Source organism: Gadus macrocephalus, chromosome 18 (assembly GCF_031168955.1).
Source record: "Gadus macrocephalus chromosome 18, ASM3116895v1".
In the NCBI taxonomy this organism is placed as follows: Eukaryota; Metazoa; Chordata; class Actinopteri; order Gadiformes; family Gadidae; genus Gadus; species Gadus macrocephalus.
In genome coordinates this window covers 17665267-17688242 of record NC_082399.1, presented here as the reverse complement: position 1 = coordinate 17688242, position 22976 = coordinate 17665267, and the positions used below count along the sequence as shown (strand labels likewise).

Genomic DNA, 22976 nt, shown 5'->3' with positions numbered 1-22976 from the left:
CGTTGTCCGCAGTGGTAGCAGCGCCGGGTCTCGGGTTCCCCTCGTTCTCGGGGCGGGGTGGTCGGCCGGGTCCTCGACGGCGGTGTTGGGCTCTCTCTCCGGGTGGCCCGGGGGTTGGGTCTCGGGCCCGCCGCCAGCCGCTGGGCCACCTGCCAGTTCTCCAGCTGGCGCACGAGGTCGTCCACGGTCTCAGGGTGGTGGTGGGCCAGCACCCTCCGGGCGTCGGGGGGCAGCTGTCGCACGGTGTTGTCCACCACGACCCGATCCACGGGGCTGGGTCCCGCTCCGTCTGCCAGCCACCTCCGGACTAGCCGACATTGGTGGGCCACCTGGGTCCGTACGGGTCCTCAGACGTCGAACGTCCACTCGTGGAAATTGAGGGCCTTCGCAGCAAGGCTATGTCCATAGTAGGCCAACACGGCCGCCTTGAGTGCGGTATACCGGCCCGCGTCCCCGGGGTTGAGGTCCTGACTCGCCTGCTGGGCCCTCCCGGGTGGCCACCTGCTCAAATGTTTCTAGGAAGGCCTCGACATCGTCGTCGGGTCCTAGTTTTGTGAGCCGACTCATCGGGGCGGTGGTCGGCGGGTCGCGGGTGGCCTGCTGGGTCAGGCGGAGCACCGCCTCCGTCAGCAGGGCCAGGCTGGGGTCCGATTCTCTCGGGCCGGCTGGTCCTGCGGCTGTCCCGGGGTTCTGCATCTACGTCCGCGGGTATTCACCTCCGCGAACGGAGGAACCGCACAGGAAAAAAAAAAAAAAAAATCAAAAACGAAGAGCCACTGCCAATACGCGGGGAGGGGTCCTTACCGGGAGCCGCACGTGGACCGAGTTGCCTGCATTCTCCACCATATGTGGTAACTCGGTTAGGTAGAAGGGCTCAAAGTAAGGACCAGGCAGGGTGTGAGGGTCCAAAGCCTCAAACGGCGGTTTATTACACTCGGTTTCTTATATCCACACAAGCGCACGCTGTTCATCGAAGTTGGGGGGGGTTGCTCGAGTCGTCGTCCACGTGTCCGCCGTGCGGCTCACTCTACGCTCTCGGTCGTCTGCGTTGTCCTCTCTTCCACTCGACTCCTCTCGATCTGTCGTTTGGTGGCCTCCTTTTAACACCTGGGTGCCTCCTGCCCAGGTGCTCCTCGTTTCCCCGATTGCGGCTCTCGGGAGGTTGGGATTTGTCGCCGGCTGTTGGCCACCGGCGGTATATCCCGGCCTCGACTCTCCCGAACAGGGGGCGTGGCACCGGGGGAATGCCACAATATATATGCATATATGTATACAAATGTTGTGTTTACGTTTATAAGATATTAAAAGGGTTAGGTTTAAGGTTAAGAGTTAGGGTGTAGGGTGTTCACCCTTTATTTTTATGTAAGCCTACGAAGGGGCAGAAACACATTGCCACTAAATAAATTGAATGTTATATAGCAGCACCGTCCACACTGTGAGAAATGACAACGTTGCCCATCTTTTATTTTTTTGCAGAGATTTAAAATACAAAGTTGCGCTGAAAATGTTGTCAATAAAATGTCAGCTCCTTTTCACCGTCAAGGTGAGAGGCTTAAGGCGATGGTATATCCCATTCCCATACATGCCACAGCCGGTGGGCTGAGATCGATGCTTGAACTGTTTACACAAAAACACACACACACACACACACACATTTTATGCTGCTGTGAGAATGTGTGTGTTTGTCCACTAACTGGTGACTTACCCTGACTCTACCAGAAGTTGAAGAGAATGGTAAAATAGTTTGACACGTTATTTGTATTTTTTTTATAGTAACATTTTAATATAGTTATGGACAGAAAAGTGAAGACGGACCGGAATTGGGCTGAGAAAGAGGGGAAATTATGTGTTACTAAATAAGATGTGTAAATGAATATCCACAATAAATTAATTTACCATTTGTTTCAACTTTGGCACAACAGTAGACAATGAAATGGCACAAAATATATTTCACTGAAAAATAAACACGAATAAAACAATCCAAAAACATAATATTTGCGATGTTAAACGGCTACACAATTGTATATATACTACTCATACAATTTCGTTTGAGGAGATACTCCTCCAGGTCGCCTTAGGTCCAAAATGTCCATCTCATTATTCAAATTAATCTTCTTGAGTCTTTCAAAACTACTAAAACAAGTATTTCCTGAAAAATTAATAAAATAAACATACCAGATAAGCTAACATTATCGAAAACTAAAAGTAACGCCACTTTTCCTCTCACTCAACCCAGGGCAACTGGTTCAGAACTCGCATAATTATGAGTTTGGCGTCCACCGCAGTTCCCTTCTGTTGCCCAGGAGCCAAAGCTCCAGCCTCCAGATAACTTTTATCAGATCTTCTATAGTTTCTTTCCACTAGTTTCAATGTCCCTGACCATCGCTTCCATTTCATGTGCAATCTCAGTTGGGGCAAGCATTTCTTGCCCCAACTCTGAGCACCTTTAAAACAAGACTGAAGACTTTTATGAATGCTTTAGCTTTCTGCTAAATCTTAAATATATTGCACTTTCTAAAAAGCATTTTTATCTTTGCCTTTATTTTCTATTTTAATACTAAAATGCCTTTTTACCTTTCTATTTTACCCATTTCTTTGCATATGTTTTCTTTTACTGATCTATTATTTGATTTTATTGTATGACAATGTTTATATGTGAAGCACTTTGAGTCTGCCCTGTGTATGAAAAGTGCTATATAAATAAAATTGCCTTGCTTTGCCTTGCCTTGCATCCATTGCTGGTTGTGTTAAGCTTTGGCCTGTTTCTCATGACACAATAAAATCGATCACCAGAAGAACAATATTCATGCCCGTAGCTATGAGGATACTGAGGTCTGGACCTCTGTCCTGCTTTGAGAGTTAAAAATGGAATGGAAGCTAAATACAACTATAAAAGATCTGTGGTTGAGAACTTCTCCAAGAAGAGTGCAGGCTGGGATCAGTTTAGACGTGTTATTGTGACCACTGTGCAGGACGTCTAGTAACAAATTGCTGAGGGCATAATAGAATAAGATTTTGCATATAATGTTACAATGTATAACATTTTAGTTCACCAATTACGCAACGAAGCAAGCATTATAGCTATAACATCTTTCCTTGGAGAGTGTGTCGATGACAGGGCCGTTATCGTGATCCTGCCGTTGTCTTGCAACTTCTGCGTCCGGGCGCACATCTGGGCGTGCGGTGTGTGTGCGGTGTGTTTGCGCGTGTGTGTGTGTGTGCGCGTGTGAGGTGTGTGTATGTGTGTGTGTGCATGCGTGCTGTATTTGTGCGTATGATGCAGGCTGCTTGTTACATGTTCACTGGACCAAGTGTGGAGGAGCAACATATCCTGACAGGCCTGCTATTATAGCAGTAACATTTCATGGGAGAACAATTTACCGTCTTTTTGAATAAAAGTTAACACTTTCAATTGGGGTCGTTACTAATTTCTGTCGAGGACATCGCTGTGTCTCCATCCCCAACCGCGAGAAACCTTGGTGTGGTACTGGACAATCAGTTATGCTGCACCACGAACATCACCGCGGTGGCCCGATCCTGCAGATTTGCCCTCTACAGATCCGGCCCTTCCTCACGAGGTAAGCAGCTCAGCTCCTGGTCAAAGCGCTCATCATCCTAGTCTAATGCAACTCGCTCCTAGCTGGATTCCCTGCCGCTGCGACCAAACCTTTGCAGCGTATCCAGAACACTGCAGCACGCCTCGTGTTTTACCTGATACAGATTCAGATACAAGATGATGGTACTGGCCTACAAGGTGGTCAATGGAACTAGCCCTGCCTACCTCCAAGTGTTGGTCAAACCACACATCCCAGCTCGAGCGCTCCGCTCAACTACTTCAGGTGGACGTCTGGTTCTGCCATCGCTAAGAGCAAGTGAATCGATCATCAAAGTCACAGCTCTTCTCTGTTTTGGCACCAGTGTCGCGAGATCCTTTCTAACCTATTACTGTGAATCCTCCAGGTAGCACAACAGCAGTCAAGAATACAAATAAACAATACTTTATTTGACTGAAATTCATGAGATAAACTCACGCACTGTGAGATGAGTGGGGAATGGAATAGCTCCTAGAGGGGGGTGGGTTAGCCTACTGGACCTTGCCCTAAATCCAACAGTAGCCCAGAAGCTAACGCTAAGTAAGTTTCACTGCAAACATAAGTATGGCAAACACTGAAACACATTGCACACAACCTTACCTAACTGTACACACGGCACACAATACACACACGTGAGGGGGGTACCAATTCAAAAGCACATGGGGTTACACACCAACCCATAATATATTTAAACCCACACCCAAAGTTAGCTACATGGCTTCCTGGATCCACTAGTCCTATTATCAGACACAGGAACGGGAGGAAGTACTAACCCCCTGTTTAGATTTCCCTTAAGGGGAGGGTGATTACAATAACATAATACAATAAAACAACACTATAAAAAACAAACAAACAAACACATAAGGAAAATTAATAAAACCGTCCGGTCCAACCCGCGCTCAATGTCTCAAAGCGGCGAGTTGGAACAAAATGTAATTTACAGAACCAGTCGTGTCAGTGAGCCATCCGGTTGCCTACGTTCCTCAAAGAATGGAAGAGTTGACGTTGGGTTTGAGTAGATGGGCGATTTGGACAGGTATAGACAGAGCAAGCGTTGTCGGGATCGTGAAGCCAGTCAGTAAATTACACATCGATAAGCATCGTTACTTGTGTTATGACCACATGGCTCAAGCATGGCATAACAAATTGGGAGACACGCAGTGACAAGTTTTTGGTATATTTATTTAAAAATAAAAGGCCCTAACAAGGAAATTAAATATCAGTGTAGATGGCAGCTTAACTATGTGTAATGTGTTATGGACTGGTGTAATGAGAATGTACAACAAAACCAAAATAAAGACGATGAGGTTTGGCAGCAGCTTCAGTCACCCAGCAGCGAGAGACCGACAGGCTGGATGTCTTCCTCCTTTTATAGGCCAATCAGGTCAATCAGTTGCACCTGCTGCAGAAAAGGAAGAGCCAAATGGCCCAAGTAGTGAAGCAGCGCCTCCCCCACCACACAGGGGAAGGACACCTTCCCTGACCGCCATGGTATACGTTACCAGGGGGACGTAACACCCTCCCCCTTAAAACAGAGGCCCAACATACGTATGTGGCCTCTGTAAACAAGGCTGCGGCAACAAAGAAATTAAACAATATTAAGATCTAGACAGTGCTACGGGCTACGGGCTAAGGGCAAAGGGCAAAGGGCAAAGGGCAAAGGGCAAAAGGGCAAAGGGCTACGGTCAAAGGGCTACGGTCAAAGGGCAAAGGGCTACGGTCAAAGGGCAAAGGGCTACGGTCAAAGGGCCAAGGACTACGGTCAAAGGGCTACGGGCTACGGGCAAAGGGCTACGGTCAAAGGGCTACGGTCAAAGGGCTACGGGCAAAGGGCAAAATCATGGCACAACTACCTGAAGTACGGGATCACCTACCGAACAGTCATCATGAGGAAGCCACTTACGGACCAGCATGTCATCCAGTAGAAAGTACCCACAGGCTAAACTCTCCATCTCGTCTGTTGGCTTCACCTCACTGAACAGTCCCTTCAGCTCAGGATCCTCCTGCTGGGCTATAATCAGCTCACTCCTTCTACAGGCATCTTTGATTTCAGTGCTATTGCCACTTCTCCTTTTACCAGCTCATGGTCAAGTTCGATTCTGTGTAAGGGAGCCGGCCAAGTATGCATCCCCATGTCTTGGATCAAAACACTCCTCCCTAGACTTGACTCCTCAGAAAAATCCAACACCGAGTCTAGGATGAATGATGCTGAACCCCCGGTGTCACGCAAAATCTTTACAGGTACTTTCTGTGATCTACCCACCAATGAGACAAAACCTTCCCTGATGAACTCACTGTAATCAGGCGGAACCATATCTGCCCATAGCAAGCTAGAACCTTCCGAGACGCCTGGAACCTCGACAGCCACAGGAAGGCTATAATGTGTGACGACCCGCCACAATTCTTCAACTTTCAATCTTTTAAGCAACTCGACTGATGGACTGGCCACAAACTCCTTAAAAAGATCCATCCTACTGTAAGCCAATCAACGGTCCACAAATGCTTAATCAGTAGTACCAATAACCTGTTATCAGCTATAATGCCCCGACTCAGAACGGTGAGTAGCGTGATATATCACCAAAAGCACAAGAGGGATAATTATCAGAGCTGCCCCGTATCTAACTGGAAGTAGAAGTCCCTATCTAGCTACCAACTTGTCTTCGGTGTGCCCTCATGCAATTTGGTTGCTAGCAACCCCAGCGCGTTCGACACACCCAAAAACAACAAACAAAACAAAACAAAACAAAACCAAAAAAAACAGCGATAAACGCTCTACTCCTACACGGGGGTTCACTTAACCCATAACTAACCCACTGGCTTTAATGACATTTAAGGTGCAAACAATCCCATACTACTCACCGACCAGCTGAGGATCATAACCGGCAACCAGAGCCCTGTACCACGAAGCTCGCTTAGAGGGTTAGCGAGGTATGTTGAGCTCCAAGCCTGGGTTAGTTGTACCACGAAAGTCGATCTCTTTTAGCGTCGCTGTATCACCATGGTGACTTATGCTCGCAACCAAACCTGGTCGGGAGCAGTTTTTCGGCTTAGTCTAGCCGGAGATCGGCTACTTAAATCGGCGTGCGCAGCTTCCAAGCCCCTCCTCTGACAATGGCGTCACCATTTGTGGGTGTTCCCGTGGACCTCGGCGCACTTCTCGTACAGGCGTCCCTCCGGAGACAGAGGGTTTTACGGGACAGAACCGATCCCTTGGCATTGTCTGACGATATTCAGATTTCAGACTTTATTTTCATTATGCAAACAACGAAATTGAGGTTCTTCATGAGAGATACAGATTCTCATCAGAGGGTGTTCGTTATTTGATCGTCCTTTTGGACCTTATGTAGACAATGCTTACAGTTGTGCATTGAGTCTCCGTGACAGAGTGCTAGAGTGGAGGTAGCGCGTCAGTCTTGAATTTCTGCGCGGGGGGTTCGACTCCCAAGTGACGCGAATTTATGTGAAGCTTAAAAAGTCCCAATTCTCATGCATATGGAATACTTATTCACTAAAACGTATGGAATTATATTTTTGTGCTTATTTCGAACTTGAACCCATATTTTCAAGGCCGTGCTGGCACCACATCTATGGGGGTAAAATGCATGATGATAGACCGGCGTATTTGAACCCCGGTCGCTGGCGTTTGGGTCTTATACGAATCCACTACGCTACAGCCGCTACCTCTCAGCGGTTGAAAACATGCGATACATTTCCTACATAGGGTGTATTTAAAGTGAATTCCCTAAATGATAGAATAAGGCAGGATGGACGTTGCTTATGCATTTTTAAATCATCATCATTCTATTTGGATTAATGGCGAACAATTCTGCATTTGGCATAGTTATTCTATAGACAATATGCAGAATCTTTTCACTTATACTCATAAAGACTGCTTGATCTATCGTAAAGGTGAGAAAAATGACGCAAAAAACGCCCCTTTCACGTGAACGCGCACTGAACCTAAAGCGGAAAACCTGGTTCAACTAATTGAATCTAAAGTGAGCTCCGTGGTACCATTTAACTCTGATTGCGAGTTGCGGCTCTGTCGAGCCAGGTTTTCCCAAGAAAGCCTGGGTATGTTCAGCGAGCTTCGTGGTATAGGGCACAGGTCACCAGAAAGGAAGTAAAACTGCCACTAATCCCTCTCACAAGCTCTAACTTGCTGCAAGCTGCAAGCCAAACAAATCAATTAAATCAATCAACAGGCCAACTCAATAACCCATATTCAAACAAACAAAAGATCAAAACTACCAATTAACCAAATATGCAACCAAGCAAGACAAACAAATAACCAACTACTCAAACACTGCGAGTCTCCCAACAATAACACTCTCAAACTAACTATGCAGGCCTTGGAAAGATATGAAAAAAACCAAAACCTATCCCGGACGAGCCCCCAATTTGTTATGACCACATGGCTCAAGCATGGCATAACAAATTGGGAGACACGCAGTGACACGTTTTTGGTATATTTATTTAAAAATAAAAGGCCCTAACAAGGAAATTAAATATCAGTGTAGATGGCAGCTTAACTATGTGCAATGTGTTATGGACTGGTGTAATGAGAATGTACAACAAAACCAAAATAAAGACGATGAGGTTTGGCAGCAGCTTCAGTCACCCAGCAGCGAGAGACCGACAGGCTGGATGTCTTCCTCCTTTTATAGGCCAATCAGGCCAATCAGGTCAATCAGTTGCACCTGCTGCAGAAAAGGAAGAGCCAAATGGCCCAAGTAGTGAAGCAGCGCCTCCCCCACCACACAGGGGAAGGACACCTTCCCTGACCGCCATGGTATACGTTACCAGGGGGACGTAACACTTGTAACAGCATGTACTACACATCTAATAACGTTATAGAACAGCCTGAAACTACACAGTGTGGTTTGGGTTAGTGGGATATTTCACCTGATCCTAAACTAAACCCGAACCACTGTGGTGAGTGGTGAGTGGTGTGAGCATAGTGTTTTATAGCATACATAGGAAGAACATCTGGTAACACAGTTTATTACATAATACTTACTCGTTTAGTTACACTGAACAGGGAAACATCATGAGTCAAAAACACAATACACTAGCATTACACTTCAGCACAAATATTCAGCATTTGTCTATGTGTTTCCGGTATCTTGTGGCTGAACTGGCCCTGAAGGGTTCTACTTGGTGCACTCCTGCTGCAGGTTTATTTCTCCTGGTTTAAGACCCTCGGGTTTGCAGACCTAATCCTGAATATTTTACGTTTTGATATTATAATTTTCCTTGTCGTTTTTTCCTCACCATGTCGATAGTCTTTTTTATGGGGGGGACGTGGGGGGGGCTTTGATGGCTGCCCCGGTTTTAGAAGACACCAAATCACTCGGATTAGAATGAATCGGCACTAAGCTCAACACTTTTATGTTCTTCTCGTTGTGAAAGTGCCAAAAAAGCTATTTTCCCCTCTTATTTAACAAGAAAGCACGCCATCAGCATACGCCCATCAGTTACATTTACATCTATCTCAAGCAACATGACTTCTCGCTGCCGTTTCAATAATGTTACACATTTGTTGGAGATGGTCCAGTAAAAGCAAAATGACTGAATGTTTGTCCGTTAGAATCCTGGCAAGACATTGGTGGTAATAGAGCAACAGGGAATCCCTCCCCCAGTGGAACACTCTCCCTCCCTGGCCTGTGTGTGTGTGTGTGTGTGTGTGTGTGTGTGTGTGTGTGTGTGTGTGTGTGTGTGGGCATTGTTGTTGTTGTGTGCTGTATCAGGATGCAGCGTGTGCATGTGTGAACTCAAATTTAAGTGTGAAGCATTAGATTGCCAGTGTGTGTATGGGTGGGTCCGTATTTTTGGCTTGGGTGGACATGTGTGTGTGGTTCAGCTCTAATGTGGCGCATCAGTCCGCCAGTGTTAATGTGTGTGTGTGTGTGTGTGTGTGCATTTATGGATGTGTGTGTGTTCAGCATTACACCCGTGTCTCGTTGCCAGTTGTCATGTGTTTACCTCTGGGGGGAGGCTAATGGGCCAGCCTGTGAGTGCTGGTCTGAGTGATGCTGATATCAGGCAGACAGCAGACACGGTCATATTCCTACACTGGCCTATCACCCCACACGCTTAATCCTCGGGGGCTGGCAGCCGAGAGAAGCCTCGTCACAGGGTCCCTAGAACAGTCTAAAAAGACCCACCCAAACGGGTCCCCTCTATTGGCAGTGTGGTTCAGACGGTCAAATGTAACATTTGAGTCTTTGACAGATGTGAGCTTATACAGGCACGCACGCACACACACACACACACTCACACTCACACTCACACACACACACACACACACACACACACACAAAAACACAGAAGGAAGAATTGTGGGGACCAAACCAAAAACATGAACAAAAAGTATCAGGGATCTCGAGTGGTTTGATATAGCACACTCAAGCTAAGGCACATGCACTATGCTATGTTTAGAGAGGGATTGTGTGTGTGTCTCTCTCTCTGTGTGCTTCAGCTTGAGTGAGCCACATCAAAATGTGTGTGCATGTGTGTATAGGTGTAGGAAAGCAGAAAGAGAAAATAAATAAGAAAGAAACTAACCGGAAAAACCACACATTCCAAACTTAGTCAACTAACCTGGCCCAGTTTGTGTTCATCCCCTCTATTGTGTATGAGGGAGAGAGAGCATTTGAATACAAGGAATAAAACTGTTGAAATAAATTGTTATGGGGTCGATAAAGAAAGGAAGGTGAGATACATTTTAAGGCCTTCATAATTGTAAGAGAGAAAGGAAGTAATGGAACATAAAAATATATATAAAGGGGCGAAAGAACAAAGCGAGACCAAAAAGTAATGCATAGAGAAAAACATGTTGTGGGCATCCACTTTTATTGTCCCCAAGTGAGAAAGAAAGAGGTTCCAAATACAAAGACAGCGAAGGAACGACCAAGATGTGACGTAGTGAATGGAGAGGCCGCACTCCTCCTCCCTGAGACTGTAAAGGTTCATGGGGGGATTTAACAGGCCTTGAGTGCTTTATGGCTGAGTGAACTAAACGTCTCCTCACAGCAGCAGTCCAAAGCGTGGAATCTGCTTCATATCACAGCTCATAGGAGGGCCAACCGTAAGCAATCTTGCTCAGTCCCGCAGCACACAGGTTGATTAGCTAGTCATGCAATCTGCTGTTCTATTTCATGTAGGCTACGCCGTCTAGGCTTCGCCTTATGGGCTTGTCCCGTGCGCGCTATGCACCTATCAGCGTGGGCACTGCCCACATTTCCCACGGTATCGTGTCTATATAATGCGGTGTATACCGTCGCTCATCCTCCCTTTTCTTTCAGCACTTGTGCTTATCAGCGAGAAATTGAGAACTACAATTAAGAAGATGAGAACTTCAACACGGATCTCCCAAGCCGGTGGCAGCGGCTCGGGCGAGGCCGCGGACAAACGGCCCTTTTCAGGGCCACCTGAGAGCGCTCCTAGAGCTAGGTCCTTTTCAGGACTCCTATGCGCCTCCTGTCCCGCCTCCCTGGCACCGGGTGACGGGCACTTGGCGTGCTTTTGGTGCCTCGGCGCCGACCACGCCGCGGCTGCTATGGCGGCCCCCGTCTCCTGTGTCGCCTGCCGGGAGCTGCCTGAAGAGGGGATCCTCTCCAGGCATCTCTTCTTTTCCCCTGCGGTGGAAATGGCTGACGCCATCGACCTGTTCGGACCTGACGTCGACGGTGGCATCATTGACGCCTCCCTGGACGACGTCTTCGGCGACTCGGCGTCCGGTTTTTCCCGCTCTCGGGTTACAACCGCCACCGTCATACAACACGAGGGTCCGCGCCGGATGACCGATCTCTTCCGGGAGATCATGGGTGAGGCGGCGGCCATCAAAGGGATTCCCATGCCGGTCCCGCCTCTCGCCCCCGTATCTGACGATATGCAGGGCGAGTGCTTTCGCACCCCATCTTTTTCCCGGCGGGTTACCCAGTGCCCCTTGTTCCCGCCTTTGCAGCACTTGTTTATTGCTGCCGGTGAGGACCCTTCGACCCTGAAGGCTCCGGTAAGATCCTACACGGATTTCACCAACGTGGAGGGGTGGGCCGATACTCAGGCGAGGGGGATCCCTCGCCTGGAGCCTCCCCTGGCAGCGCTTCTCTGTCCGGGCGCCGGGCTCCTTAACGAAAAGCCGCTGCCCCCCGACCGCCTCCAGAAGCAGATTGTCGGCCTAACGGACAGGGTGTTCGTTTGTGCCTCTCAATCCGCGGCGGCGGTCAACAACATCGCCCTGCTCTCCTCTGCCATGGTCTCCTTGTCGGCTGACAGGGAGGCCTACGGCCCGGAGGAAGCCGCGAGATGGCTGGCGGTTTCCCGCTTTTCCAGCGCCATCCTCCAGCTATGCCAGCCGATAGCCGTTTCGGCCGGCCAGCATATGGCGTGGGCTACCATGATTCAAAGGGTCATATGGCTCTCCCACACTGCGGTGCCGGAACGAGAGCGGGCCAGCCTCGTCCAGGGTCCACTAGCGCCGGATGGCCTATTTGGTCCCAGGTTCCCCGAGGTGCTCGCGCACCAGCAGTCAGTCCGTGAGAATCGTTCCCGGTTCGGGACGATTCTCACGGGCTCCTCCCGCCAGCAGGCTGAGAGGAAGCGCGGTCTAGGCCGGTCCCAGCGTTCCATGGGACCGCCTCCGACTCCAGCCCCGGTGCAGCAGCCGCAGCCGCCGCGCACGGGGAGAGCAGCAGCGCCACGGACCGGGAAGTTCCGGACGCTTGCTCCTACTTTTTCTTTCCCTATTAAAGAAAAGAGTAAAGACCGTTCGGCCGAACGGCAGTACATGGTACCTAAAGAGCGATATTCCCCAGGCCACCTGCGTCCTACGCTTGTGGTGCGCTCCTCCATGTTGCCCATTTCCCCCTCTCAGCCCGGTGGCTGTAGGGGTCGGACGGCGTGTTCACATGGCCTCTGGTTCACCTGCTTCTAAGAAGCGGCGTCCCTTGGAGCCTCATGGACGGATCAGAGACTCGTTGCACGAGCCCGTGGATACGGCCGCTTGTACCGGTCTCCTGGTTCCCCACATTATAGGTGAGGAGATGGGTCCGCGCGCTGTGGCTACAGCCTGCGGACAGCGCATGCGCACAGGTGCTGCGGCCGGACGGCTCGCTCCCTGTTCAGTGGGCACGAGCGCGACGTCTAGACAGCTCGTTGTTTTTACAGCTGCTAGTTCTGGTACGTCTCCTACGCTCGCTGAGCCTCCTCCCTTTTCGTGGGAAGCCCCCCTTGGTTCACACGCAGTGTGGAGGCGGTAGGGGCAGAGGAATACGGGTTATTCCTGGACGGTCTTCCTCAGCGGTCGGCTCGCCCTCTCTCCAACCGCTATGCGTGTTGGCAAGAGCGGTGCGTTCTGCCATCGTGGTTGGACACCACGTTGAGATGGGGCCATCCCATACAGTTCAAGCGTCGTCCCCCACCCTTTATGGGGTTGGTGGAGACCACGCTACGGGACCCGGCTGCGAGCACGGCTCTGGGTAAAGGGGGCCATCACTGTCGTTCCCCCCCACGAGTCTCACTTAGGTTTTTATTCCCGCTACTTCCTGGTTTCCAAGAAGTCAGGGGAAATGAGACCTATTCTGGATCTTCGCGTGTTCAACAGATTCGTTGCCACGAGGAAGTTCAGAATGCTCACGGTCGGAGCATTGTTCCGGTGTGTGAGAGAGGGCGATTGGTTCACATCCCTGGATCTCAAGGATGCTTACTTCCACGTCCCTGTTCGGCAGGCGCACAGGAAGTTTCTCCGCTTTGCCTTTATGGGGATGGCGTACGAGTACCAGTGTCTGCCGTTCGGCTATTCCCTGAGTGTGTGGAGACGGCGTTGGAACCGCTCAGACGTCAGGGAAAGAGGATTCTCTTCTACCTAGACGATCTGCTTATTCTGAGCAACTCAGAAGAGACCGCGAGAAGGGACACCATGTTGGTGATAAACCATCTCTCCTTCCTGGGTTTTGCCATCAACTGGGAGAAGAGCTCCCCGCTCCCCAGCCGGCAGACAGTCTACTTGGGGCTTTGCCTTGACTCAGCCACCATGACTGCGATGCTTTCGCCTCCTCGGCGAGACGCCATCCTGTCGGCGCTCTCCCGTTTTCACGTTCGCAGAAACGTGACCGCACTGTCCACCATGCGCCTGTTGGGGCTGATGGCAGCTGCCCACCCCGTGGTCCCCCTGGGTCTGCTTTTTATGCGCAGACTCCAGCGGTGGTTTGCTCGCCAACGGTTGGACCCCAGGCGACACAAGCTCAGGGTGCTCCTCGTCCCCCGTTCGGTGTCGCCAGACCTGGAATATTGGAAAGGACCCTCCGCCCTTCTCAAGGGTGTTCCCCTGGGCAGGGTGGCGTCCTACGTAGTGGTCTTCACGGACGCCTCGTTGACGGTTTGGGGAGGAACGTGCCTCTCTCACTCGGTCGGAGACGAGTGGCGCACGCCCCCTACAGCACACATAAATGTGTTGGAGCTCGCCGCTGTGAGGAAAGTGCTGTTGCATTTCTTTCACCTGGTGCGCGGCCGCCACGTTCTGATCAGGACAGACAGCGTGTCGGCGGCGGCGTACATCAACAGACAGGGGGGAGTCCGCTCCCCTGCTCTCCACCGAAAGGCGGTCGAGCTCTGGCTTTGGGCTCATCAGTATCTCCGCAGTCTGAGAGCCCTGCATATCGCGGGCGCCCAGAACTTTGGGGCGGACCTCATGTCTCGAGGCGGCCCCCCCGAGACGAGTGGCGGTTACATCCCGACATTGTCAGACTGATCTGGCAGAGGTTCGGGACAGCGCAGGTGGACCTCTTCGCGTCCCGGGAGAACACGCACTGCAGGTGGTGGTTCTCCCTCAGCCCTCGGGATCTTCCCCCGTTGGGGGTAGATGCGTTGGCACACACACCTTGGCCGCGGGCTCTCTTGTATGCGTTTCCCCCGCTCCAGCTGATCCTTCCTCTTCTGGAACGGGTCAGACAGGAGAGACTGTCTCTGATATTAGTGGCCCCGGAGAACCGTTCAGCTCTGTGGTTTCCAGAGCTGGCCGCGCTCTCGCGGTCGGCGCCTTGGCCAGTACCATTCAGGCCGGATGCGCTTTCACAGGCCCACGGGACGGTGCACCACCCGCCCGATGTCTCGGGACGGCTGTTGGTTTGGCTCCTGGGAGGTTGATCCTGCAGGGCAAAGGTTTGCCTGAGACGGTTATCAACACTATTCAGAGTGCTCGTGCGCCTTCTACTTCTTCCCTCTATGCGGCGAAGTGGTGCGCCTTCTCTAATTGGTGTGAGACGAACCACGCTGTCCCATCTCCATGCGAGGTGGGAAGCGTGCTTTCGTTTCTGCAAAACTTATTGGAAAAAGGTTTGGCCTTCTCCACTATCAAGGTCTATGTGGCAGCCGTTTCGGCTGGCCATGCAGGCTGTGATGGTGGACCGATCTTCAGCCATCCACTGGTCAAGAGATTCTTGCGTGGGGCTAGACGGGTTAGGCCTGTTTTCACGCGTGCTTACACCACGCTGGGATCTCCCCACCGTGTTGCGCGGATTGTCCAGGGATCCTTTCGAGCCTCTCTCTCAGGCCCCTTTGGATGCCCTGTCATTTAAGACGGCGCTCTTGTTGGCCTTGGTTTCTGCCAAGCGGGCCGGTGAGCTAACCGCTCTGTCTGTCAGCCCGAGTTGCTTGTTGCTAAACGAGGACAGCTCCTTCGCGTTGCTCAGACCTAATCCTGCGTTCCTCCCGAAGAACATTAATAGTTATTTTCGGTCGAGGGATATTGTGCTTAAGGCTTTTCACCCCCCGCCTCATTCTAGTGAGGCGGAGGCGGAGTTGCATCTCCTGTGCCCGGTTCGGGCGTTGGCTATGTACGTGAATCGCTCGGCAGCGTTCCGCTCCACACAACAGTTGTTTGTGTGTTATAGCGACGCTAGCAGGGGCCGCGCTCTCTCTAAGCAGCGGTTTTCTCGCTGGGTATGTGAGGGTGTTTGCCTAGCCTACTCTCGGCAGGGCTTGGCGCCACCGTTGGGCGTTAAAGCTCACTCCACACGGAGCGTGGCCGCTTCAACGGCTCTACTCAAGGGCGTTTCGGTGGAAGACATCTGCGCGGCTGCGTCTTGGTCTTCCCCCGGCCCCTTTTTCCGTTTTTACATGTTAGACATGTCCAGGGGCTCACTCGGCAACTCTGTGCTAGAGTCCGGGACCCCTTTTACGGCTTAAGAATATAGACATGTTCTTTAAAGCGTCGTGGTTGGATTTCCTCTCGCCGGCTGGCGAGTTGGACTTGATTACCAGTCTTACTCTCCCACCTTTTTTCAAATGAAAAACAGGCTAGGGGGTTTTCTATTGGCTCGCCAATTGTCTGGTGGTTTTGTTTACCAGTGTGGCACTCCCGCCGTTTTCTTCAAATAAGTAACGGCCGAGAGAGTCCCATTATTGGAGAGCCGAATTCCGTAGCTCCGCCCCTGGTGGTAGCGGACCTAATGGAAACCTAGTTGCTCTGGTTTTTCTTTTCCTTTCATGGGTTCCATGAAGCACGGAATAGAGCCGGAGTCTTTACAGACTCACTTTTTTCTCCCTTGATCATTGCCTTGCTTGATCTAGGAGGAATTAGTTTTTTATAAAGCTGTTGTGTTTTACACTTCCTTGGCTTTTTTAGTCTTAATGTGTTCTGGTGACTTAGGTCTTTTTGACTGGGGTCCAGCAGGAGTACATTGATCGGGCTCCGCTCGCAGCTTCACCTTAGCCCATAAGGCGAAGCCTAGACGGCGTAGCCTACATGAAATAGAACGATAGTTATGTTATTATAACTCTAGTTCTATGATTGTAGGCGTAGCCGTCTAGTTTCCCACCTGCTGTACCCTCCAATTGCTGAAAGAAAAGCTTGGAGGATGAGCGACGGTATACACCGCATTATATAGACACGATACCGTAGGAAATGTGGGCAGTGCCCACGCTGATAGGTGCATAGTTTGAAATTTCAGCGCGCGCAGGCGCGCGCACGGGACAAGCCCATAAGGCGAAGCCTAGACGATCATAGAACTAGAGTTATAATAACATAACTATCGTTTCTATGTAGCTGGCTATGTGTTAGCACTGAATGTGTTAAGCTCTAGAAATGTATAGTTGGCATGAGTGCGATCAGATTTACCCATGCACACCTTTCAAAGCCAAGATGAAACGTGTTTGGAGGAGCAGCAGTAAGTCGGCTACACCGTGTACCTCTACATCGCCAAGTTAGCGCCCAGAGGCCACGGCCGTGGGTCAGAAGCATAGCCAGAAATTTGGCTCTGGATTGCCCCAGAGAAAATTGTTGCATGTAAAATGAAAAAATTTTGATTGGGTGGGCTGAACGCCCAGTACGTCAGACTCGCAGCTGGGGGTCGGCATAGATGACCTCACTGAACTGCAAATCTCAGCTACAGTACTACGACTACGCTAAAGAACAAGTTAGACTCAAACACACATGTCTGTTCTATATTCAGAATAGTAACACATTTACATTTACATTTAGGGCATTCAGCAGACCTTTCTATCCAAAGCGACTCACAATAAGTACATTTGTCAGAAGAAGAAGAAACAACAATATATTGCTGTCTGTACAGTGAAGATGTTCATAGAACCAAGTGCCATGCACTAACAACTGCTAGGTTAACCCATTCCACGTACACAAAAAAGATAGCTAGAATAAGTTGCTACTTAACTAAGTACTATTACGAAATATAACATACAATAAGGGCATACATTAAATGCCAGGATGTACAACATACAATAATTAGGAGGGATGGGAAGGGGTGGCTATGCAGAGTCTAGTGCTGTGTTCCAATAGCCATACTTCCATGAGTACACTTAAACATAGTACACTATCAGCACTTAGTGAGTGCGCAGATTTTCAGATATCAGGGTTGTTCCAAATCGAAAACTCTTTGGTGCACTAAACGGAAATTACGATCGCGACTGCCACCGTGGCTCCTCCCCCGCAATTAACATCCTGCTTTGAACAGTGAACTGTTTACGCGTAGAAGCTATAAAAAACTATAAACACTACAAAATGACTCTAATAATGCAGGATATGTGGAAAATGCGCCGACGTTGGCTCAGCCTGGCTCCGTCCTCTTCGATACGTCACGCTATGACGGCTGCTGAAAAGCGTACATCGATACACACTTCGCGGTTTGACTGCTTTGAGTTCACCATCCGGGTCCTTTCAGCACACTTATTTTCGCCCCGATCTTAATTGGAACGCCCAACGTACTCAAACTAAGTATAGTAAGTAAGGATAGTAAGGGTATTGGAACACAGCATTGGTGAACTCTGATCAGGTGAGTCTCGATTCTTCTGCAGAAGCTGTGCGGTCCTGACATCTGCAGGGATCTTGTGCCACCACTGCAGTGCCAAATCAGAAAAGAGCTGTGACTTTAATGCTAGGTTAACCCATTCCCCGTACACAACAAAGATAGCTAGGATGAGATGCTACACGATGCAAAGTACTAAAGATTGCTAGAATAAGATGCTACACAACTAAGTAAAATTTTTTGTACTTAGTTGCAGAGTTGTGGACTCGAGTCACATGACTTGGACTCGAGTCAGACTCGAGTCATGAATTTGATGACTTTAGACTCGACTTGACTAAGGGGGTGTTCACACAGGCAGTTTTTTTTTCAGGTGCGGGTGGATGTTTTACATTATATTCCTATGACACAGGGTGTTTTTGTAAAAACATCCTGGGTGTTTTTAAAAACACCGCTGCCAGCGGGTTTTTTTCACTGCTCTGGGTGGTTTTCAAGTTGGGATAAATTCAACTCGCCAAGAAAAAGCACCCGACGTCAGGCAGTTTTTTGACAGCTGACCAATGAACGAGAACCATACGTCACTAGGAAAAACGTTGGAAATTCAAGAATGGCGACCCAAACCAAGAAGTCTTTCCCGACGGAGCAACTTCTTGTTCTTGTTAGTGAACATGTTGAGTTATATGACATGACCAACAAGTTATACCACAACATATATCACAAGGAGAGTATCTGGAGGACGATCGGTGGGATTTTGGGACATTATCAAACCGTAGCTCCTGAATACAACTATGAAACGCCCCGTACTGCTGCCGTCCCCGGTTTATGTCATGCACCCGCAAACGGGAAGGTTCATCGTTATCCTCGTCGTTGTTATCTAACGCCAAAACAAGGGCTAATTTTCTCATCCTCGACATTGTAACTGACACTGTAGCGTAGTCAAACCACTTTGATACGGTAACCGATTGGCAACGTTGGCTCTAGAACATTCTGCTCTAGATTGAGCTTGACAAAACCACCCTGTCAATTTTTTAGTTGGTAAAAAACCGCCCGGGTCAGGTGTTTTTTTATATAAAAAAACTGCCTGTGTGAACACGCCCTTAAATCTAAAAAGACTTGCAACTCGACTTGGACTTTAACATCAGTGACTTGTGACTTCACTTGGACTTGACCCTTTTGACTTGAAAAGACTTGCTACTTTCCTCGAACCTAAAGATTAAAATGTATGTTTACACGACACTGACCGCTCTATCTCCCTTTGCACGTGACCTGTGTGCGGCACGACATCCAATCAAATTAGATACACGTTGTTTCTATATGACACATACATGACACACACACCCGCGCGCCAGTAGGCAAAAAGTGGAAAAGTGGATTTATTGCCTGATTCACGTCTTTGTTATCACTCCGTAAAAGTAGTCCGGTAAGCGTGTCCGGTTGCTTAGCGACGGGACATGGGTGTTTATTAATGACGTGTCCGCGCGCGTCCGAAATAACTGTAAATGAGTAGGCTACTACTAGTACTTTTGCAGGCTGAACGTTAAAATACTTCTTAATGTAGCAGTAGACACTCAATGAAGTGCGCATAGCAGCCGGTAGGGGGAACGCTACATAAAGGTGGCAGGTCTCCCCGGTGCTCTCTCTCTCTGCGCTCAATTGCATGCATGACTTCCGGTCCGAAGTGTTGTCTCGCGGCGGGTAAGGTGGTACGCTGCTGCTTTGTTTCCGAGATCCTATTGAGGTTGTTGTTGACTCTTGGGTGCATTTGCTTTGCTGCAGAGCGCTTGAGCTGCCGTGCCCCGCTATAGAGTGGCGAAGTCACGCCTCTTCCGGTAGGGCTCATGGGACCTATGAGATCGAAAAATATGAATGGGTGTCAATGGAGAGAAAATAATAATTTTCTGGTCCCGGTCTTTATATGCCCTGGATTACACATATGTTGTTTGTGGATTTAAAGGATAATTTTTCATGCAAAGAGTTCGACCGTTTATTGTGCAATTGTTCAGATAAAGGCTGTTGAGAAAACACAACGAGAAAGACTACACGGCTCGTATGTGACGTCACGCTCCCTGCGACTGGCGTGGAGAAGATCGACAATCTTCCCATCGGCATAACTGAAACTCTGCACGTGCCCCGACTTATAATGGTTTTCACCTCTTTCGATGCTTTTATCCTCCCCTTGGAAAAAGCGGTGAAGTGGGGCAGAGAGATCGCCATCTCTGTGCCGAGTTCCAAGGGCGGGTGTGGTGACGTATATCATATGCGTCGAGAGCAGCGAAGAGCTGTAGTTCACAAAGCGGCCTCACATAAAACCTAAAATTATCAAACTTCTTCACGAACATTTTTAGTTTTCTTTGCATGAAAAATTATCATTTAAATCCACAAACAACATATGTGTAATCCAGGGCATATAAAGACTGGGACCAGAAAATAATTATTTTCTCTCCATTGACACCCATTCATATTTTTCGATCTCATAGGTCCCATGAGCCCTACCGGAAGGGGCGTGACTTCGCCACTCTATTAGGCCTAAAAAAAAAATTTGTTTGGTTCCGGTTTCCGACCGACCCTGTCAATTTATGTGCGACCCAAATTTTTTATGCAAACTATAATCACGTTTTGGTACAGCACCTCTTCATTCTGTACAAGGATGAGCGAATTTTCTCGTTTTTAAATGAAAACAACCTACCTATCATTCGCTGCCGCTGGAAAAAATAAAATAAAAAAATAAAATAAATTCCCTACCTACCCATGACCTCAACTGACAACCAACAGGAACCAAACTTTTTTTTTTTTTAGGCCTTAGCGTGCGCTACTCCCGTTGGCCTGCGTTGGTGAGTGTCCTCTTGGTCTGCACAATCTGATTAAATATTAGCGCTAACAATGGTTCGATTGTAGGTACCGCATGTAGCTGTAGGCTCCTCCCCCTGTTATCGTCAGTGTGCCGCCAATCGAGTCAACAGGTATAGTGTGTTTTAATTCAGCATTGGGCCCATACGGTCATTTCAATAATAAACATTTTTACCAATTTTATACATTCTGTTTTTAGATGAGGGACGGCTACTGAGCAACCTGAACGGCTGAACCCTGCTGCTTTGTCTTATATTTCGTCTGCGGTTTCAATTACAGCGCCATCCGCTGTTGTGTTTACAGCTTTGTTTGCTGTCCTTGTTTATAGCGCTGTTTGTTGCCTGTTGCCTACAGCGTTGCAACAGATTTGGCGTTGTGTTACCACGGCCGGAAACCGTTACAGCCATTTTCACTGCCATAAGTGTGCCGCCTTGGCCATTGGGTTTGTTTTGCTTTGAATATAGTTTGTTTATTTGCTTTCTTTTCTGTTTTTGGGCAAAGGATATTTTGTTTGGATTGATTGTTTGCCCTGTTTTGGTTTCGCATTAGTTTTGTTTCATTGTGTTTGATTCTTGTCTGTTTTACTTTGCAGAGGTCTGTGGTGGTGGCGGTGTCCCTTTTCTTCCTGTGTGCTGTGCTTCCCTGGGATTTGTGTTTGTGTGTGATTATCACTTACCCGGGTGATTTATATTATTTGGACCCTTCCCTTCGCTAGTCCCCCCATTCACATCAGCCTCCGCCTTAACAGTTTATTGTGTGTTTATTCCATTGGAGTAATTAAATAAAATATATATTGTTAAAACTGTGAACCACGTCTCCTGCCATTAGAGTCAACTTACTTGCGTGTCTTAAATTAAATCTTTGGGTGAAAGTCCCAAGGTGGCGTTGTCTGCAACCTCCTGAACACGGGCTGTGCTTGGTGTGAGTAGTGTATACTATATGCCTTTGGGGTCCATTCCTATCAGAACTCACTTCCGGTTGGGGAGGGGGGTGGGGGTGGAGGGGGGGATCCCTATTCACAGAGGCACTTCCTGTTGGGGAGGGGGTGTAGTGGGGTATCCCTATTCATAGGGGCACTTCCTGTTTATGTTTTATGATGGTCATAAACATAGTTTAAAAAGGGGGCGACGGTTGCTGTAGGGTCCCCGCATTCACCAAGGTGTCTGCAGTGTTCTTTTCATTCAACATGGACTGCTCATCAGAAGAAACCCACTGATCAGATAGTGCTATTTGGTTGTATAGGGACCCTCGTACCCAGTCACCACTGTCTTCACCCGCCATGGACGACTCTGTGTCGAGCAATGAGGACATTGAAAACCAGATGCCTGATGGTATGTCCGACTTTAGTACGCCTGTGTCTAACTATGTCAATAGTTGTGGAGATGCGGTACTGCTTAATGCTCCACTCAAAAGAACGAGGCCTGTTTTAGGCTTGAGAGACCGGAGTGCCGGGGATTCATTCACCCACGTTGGCGAATACGGCTTGGAGTATGTAATATCATGGATCGATGGCTGGGTTATTTTGAATGTTAAAGATTGTGCTACAGAGTGGCGGTTGAACGTTCACGAATGGAATTTTTTCTTGGAGAATTTATGCCCCATGCTAGACGGTGTCCGGGGTACATGGCATGCGGGAACCCATGTATTCCAATGGACCTTTCAGTATGAATCGAGGATTCATCGCATGGATGCAAACTATCATACGAAGAGACCACAGGATTTCATTTTTTTCAGACGCTGTGTTGATACAGACGAGCTACCACAGTGCTATGATATGCATTGCATCGGTAGCTCTCCTCTACGCACCAGTGTTTTAGAAGCTGCTGATTATTTTGATAATGTCTTTTTCATGCAGTGGGCTGATCTGTCTGCACTACGTGGAATTTTTGCAGAGATTGATTCTCTGGCTAAGACGAATGAAGCACCATGGAGCACAACTGATGATGAATGCCGAATGTGCCTGTTTGAGTCGTCTGTGTTTGATGAGGGGGTACATGGTGTGTTTGAGTATGTTTAGGGTTATGCTAGCATTAGAAAATGTCAGCAATGTATAAGAAGGTGGGGGTACATGTTAGTAGTATTAAGTGTGTTTTATTTTCCTTTTTAAATGTGTTTTTGATAGGCTATACCTTATATTAATATGTGTGTGTGGTGTGTGTATTTTTTTTTTTTTTCATATTCTAATGGTATATTTTTGATACGCTATGCAGCACAGGTCAATGGTGAACATGTGCAAAGTGGGGGTGTGGCTATGGAGACTGCTGATTTAAAGGCT

General features: G+C 48.7%; 1 long non-coding RNA gene across 1 annotated transcript; it reads left to right on the top strand.

Annotated features, from left to right (window-relative positions):
- The first annotated feature begins 20653 nt into the window (after positions 1–20653).
- Positions 20654–21503, top strand: LOC132446519 (uncharacterized). Its single transcript, XR_009522893.1, has 2 exons — positions 20654–20685; positions 20750–21503. It is a non-coding gene; the product is annotated as an uncharacterized LOC132446519 (long non-coding RNA).
- The last annotated feature ends 1473 nt before the right edge of the window (positions 21504–22976 follow it).